Here is a 4,804-nt window from a genome sequence, read left to right as displayed (position 1 = left end):
TATTACACATATGAACAGGTCGGTGTTGAGTTTTGCACAGATGATCCACACTTAGTGAATCACACACTGAGGGAGGAGTTATAGAGTTTGATGGCCACAAGTAAGAATGACCTCCTGTGGCGCTCTGTGGTCATTTCGGTAAAGTGAGTCTTGCACTGAATGAGCTCCTGTGTCTCATCACCGTGTCGTAGAGTGGGTGGGAGCCATTGTCCACAATGGCCTGCAGCTTAGACAGCGTCCTCCTCTCCGACACGGCCGTCAGCGAGTCCAGCTTCACACCCACAACATCACCGGCCTTGCAGATCAGTCTGTTAAGTCTGTTGGCATCTGCCACCCTCAGCCTGCTTCCCCAGCATGCAACAGGATAGCACTCACCACCACAGGCTCATAGAAGATCCTGAGCATAGTCCGGCAGATGTTGAAGGACCTCAGGCGCATCAGAAAATAGAGACGACCTTGGCCCTTCCTGTAGAGGGTGTCAGTGTTCTTAGCCCAGTCCAGTTTATTGTCCTCCACAGTGTCCACACTGCAGGCATACATACTGTGGTCTCCCAGTCAGTTAATCAACAATCCACAACACAAGGGGGGCATCTACTTGCATCACTGTGAGCTTGTCACCCAGAAGAGCAGACCCAATGTTGTTGAATGTACTGGAGAACTCAAAAAACATGACCCTCACAGAGCTGGCTGGCTCATCCAGGTGAGCATATACTTGGTTGAGCAGGTAGATGATGGCGTCTTCAACTCCCAGGCGGGGCTGGTAGGCGAACTGGAAGGGGTCCATAAATGGCTGGACCATGGGCTGGAGCTGATCCAAAGACAAGCCTTTCCATAGTCTCCATGACGTGGGACGTCAGTGCCACTGGCCTGTAGTCTTTGGCGTCACTGGGTCATGGCGTCTTCGGAACAGGAACATATATACTTAACTGATAAACTGGCAAATCAGTTTGTAAGTTACCTAAGTGATTCTATGAATCAGGGTGATTTTGTCTATTTACTTGCTCTTCATTACAGAATTGGCAGTTGCCGTATCACAGCTCAGTACTTTGAAACAGTGACTTCACCTCTGAAGTTTTCAAACTCACCCCTAAAAGAGATGGACCTGAGTAATGATGATGCCCTTGATTTAGGGATGATTCAAAATAAAATACAGTTATTGTTTTTTGTGTTATGGCACAAAAATTGATTTCTTATCTTGACATTATGTGCTGTCCTAACAAATAGATTTGGTGATAAAAAGTTTTCATCAAAAATGATCATCCTCACTTTACCAAATTATGCTAATTCAATTAGAACACCTGTTCACAAGACTGTTCACAAGACCTAGATTCAGCCAAAGTCAAGACGAAAAATAATTTAAGTGGCAATTGGCTTTGTAAGCTAATCTAAAAGTAGGCTCAGTCCATGTCTGTCTGAAAAACTGCCCTGTAAGGTTTACACTGAGTTGTCAGATTATTAGGTACTAGTAGTTTCTCCTTCACATCACACAAATTGTACGTTCCAATAAATTATGTCTTACGACTTTGGTGTGTCAAGAACTTCCGTTTCTTTTAATGTAATTTTGAAATAGAAAAACAGGCAGCGTCAATAAAGTCTGAACAGGAATCTGAACAGCAATATCGCAGGAGTTCAACACCAAGTGTGCAGGACGTCACCTTAGAACTCTCTGCTTATTGACTGGAAATGAAAACTTGATTTAATGCCTAAAGAACACTATGCCATAGAATACACATCAATATCTATATAAGAACTGTATTTATTTCTTTATTCCAGAATTGCTACTTCTAAACGTACTCAGTCATTTTGTCAAATGCAATACCTGCCTTCATCACCAGAGGTCAGCCTCACCTGAGTATTGACTTGCTCCCTAGTGACACCTTGACCTATCTTTCCTGCAGCTCATCAGTGGTGGACAGTAACTCAGTAAATGTAATTAGTTTCTGTACTTTAGTATTTTTGGTGTATCTGTACTGAAGTTTTTCCATTCTGTGCGACTTTTTCCTTTCACTCCACTACATTTCAGAGTCTAATATCCGACTTTTTCCTCCTACATTTTGAGAAATCTGTCGTTCCTTTTGGTTTCTGTGTGTAAAAAATGTAACATGTCAAAAGTAATGAAAGAATCACAGGTTGTACAAGATATATGAGTCCAATGATTAGCACAATAATTATACAGCAAATTGAAGAAAGTCTCAGATTATTTTACTCTGTGGATTCCATATAATAACTTTTCCAAGATGGGAAAATCCAAGTGATTACTAAAACTGTACTGATACTTACTTGAAGACTTTGGTGTTTCTGTTGAGCAATGATGAGGTTTTTGCCAGTGCTGGAATAAGGAGAGCAGATAATCCTGTGCTCTCAGTGGATTCATTTGAGAATTTCTTTCATATTTTAATTCCGACTTGCTGTATCTCCCGATGTATAATGAGTGAATCAGACTCATGGCACAACCCCCGGGCCACTAAGATGAGTCTTGTGACTCAGATTCAAGGGTTTATTCTGATTTCTTCACTACTCTAGACACACAGATAACTGACTTGCTAACCAGTCTGAGCTAAATAGGTATGGTCTTCTTGTATAAGCTTGCTGTTTCAGACGTATAAGCACATGCTAGTGCTTTATTAATCCTAAAGCTGCTGCTGATGTTCTCTTATGAGTGCATGATAACTAGCTAGTTAATTTAGCTAATGTGGAATAAGCTACAACCCCAATTCCAATGAAGTTGGGACGTTGTGTAAAACATAAATAAAAACTGAATACGATGATTTGCAAATCCATTTCAACCGATATTCAGTTGAATACACTACAAAGACGAGATATTTAATGTTGTTCACAAGCAAGGACGGCGAGGTTCACCACACAGATGATTTCATCTACAGTCCATAATATCATCAAAAGATTAAGAGAATCTGGAGAAATCTCTGCAGGTAAGCAGCAAGGCAGAAAACCACCACTGAATGCCCGTGACCTTCGACCCCTCAGGCGGCGCTGTATTAAAAACCCACATCATTCTGTAACGGATATTCCCACATGGGCTCAGGAACACTTTGGAAAACCACTGTCAGTGAACTCAGTTCGTCGCTCCATCTACAAGTGCAGGTTAAAACTCTGCCATGCAAAGCAAAGCCACATATCAACACCACCCAGAAACGCCACCGGCTTCTCTGGGCCGAGCTCATCTGAGATGGACTGACGCAGAGTGGAAAAGTGTCCTGTGGTCTGACGCGTCCACATTTCACACTGTTTCTGGAAATCATGGACGTCGTGTCCTCCGGGACAAAGAGGAAAAGGACTGTCCGGATTGTTTTCAGCGCAAAGTTCAAAAGCCAGCATCTCTGATGGTGTGGGGGGTGTGTTAGTGCCCATGGCAGGGGTAACCTGCACATCTGTGAAGGCACCATTAATGCTGAAAGGTACATACAGGTTTTGGAGCAACATCTGCTGCCATCCAAGCAGCATCTTTTTCAGGGACGTCCTGCTTATTTCAGCAAGACGACGCCAAGCCACATTCTGCACATGTTACAACAGCGTGGCTTCGTAGTAAAAGAGTGCGGCTACTAGACTGGCCTGCCAGCAGTCCAGACCGTCTCCCATTGAAAATGTGTGGCGCATTATGAAGCTCAAAATACGACGACGGAGACCCCCGAACTGCTGAGCAGCTGAAGCTGGACATCAAGCAAGATTGGTCTCAGCACTCAGACCATGTCCTTCAGTAGGAATTTCATTTTGTTTGGGTGTATTTTTAGTGATATGGCTAGGCAACCCAGGGATGTTTTCACATTTGGACTGTTCACAAATAAAAAAGCAGTCAATAAACAACTTATTTATTTTTACTTTTAAACAAAAATCTTATACTACAGTGCATAATTTCTTTAGTTTTTTTCTAATGTATTTAAATGTATAATATAGTTTCTGATCATCATTAACTCCTAGTTAATTAATACTGAATTACAATATGTTTCACTTTATAATTCTGTTTCTGACAACCTGGTCTCATGGGATATACGTACCTCTGACCACTTTTTTGCGGAGCCACAAACACGTAACCTCGATGTCCACTAAATGTCCACTGGGGGCGCTAAAGAGAAGCTTACACTTTAGTGTAACATTGCGATTATTTTGCCTTTGAAAATGACTGTATTTGAGATTTTGATTATTTTTTAAGCTCTCAGTCATCAGCGCTACTTTATTGATAAAGTGTAGAATAATTTCGGAGCGCCTGTGATGTCTGTCGGTTCACGAGGTAGCTAATGCCTCCTCTAACACAGCTTCAGGACTGTAGCTATAACTGTAGCTGGGGCTGTTCTCCTATAACGTTAGTTTGGTGGATAAAGCAGATTGTGTACTTGCTGGCTACCAAGCAGAGGTTCCCATAACCTTGTGCCTGAAGATATAGGGGGATGGGGAGGCTGTCTACTGATTTAGGGGCGATTTATCTAGCTAGCCTCCTTCAACTACGTGTCCTGCAGTACGCTGAAGTTCCCAAGATGTCAGCTGAGCTGACAATGGAACATAGCTTTAGCTAGCTGGGTACCTTATGTGATTAGCTAGCTAGCGTTAGGTGGCTAGTGAAGAGCGTTGCTAGATAAAGCAGTTGATGTGTTTCTGTGGTTGTCACGATGTGCTGGCTAGAGATCTCAAGTTGTTGGAAAAAATGGGGAAAAAATGCCTGATTTATCCACCAACTGTACGAGCAGCCCAGGGTGCTCACAATATATATATTCATTTTTTTAAATAGAACCAGGGTTCTTGCTGTTCATTTTCTGAAAAAAAGGCAAATACGCTTTTTTCTTTAAGAAGG

The sequence above is a fragment of the Pygocentrus nattereri genome, chromosome 12, assembly GCF_015220715.1.
Source record: "Pygocentrus nattereri isolate fPygNat1 chromosome 12, fPygNat1.pri, whole genome shotgun sequence".
Classification (NCBI taxonomy): domain Eukaryota; kingdom Metazoa; phylum Chordata; class Actinopteri; order Characiformes; family Serrasalmidae; genus Pygocentrus; species Pygocentrus nattereri.
Note: the sequence above shows the minus strand (reverse complement) of the source record.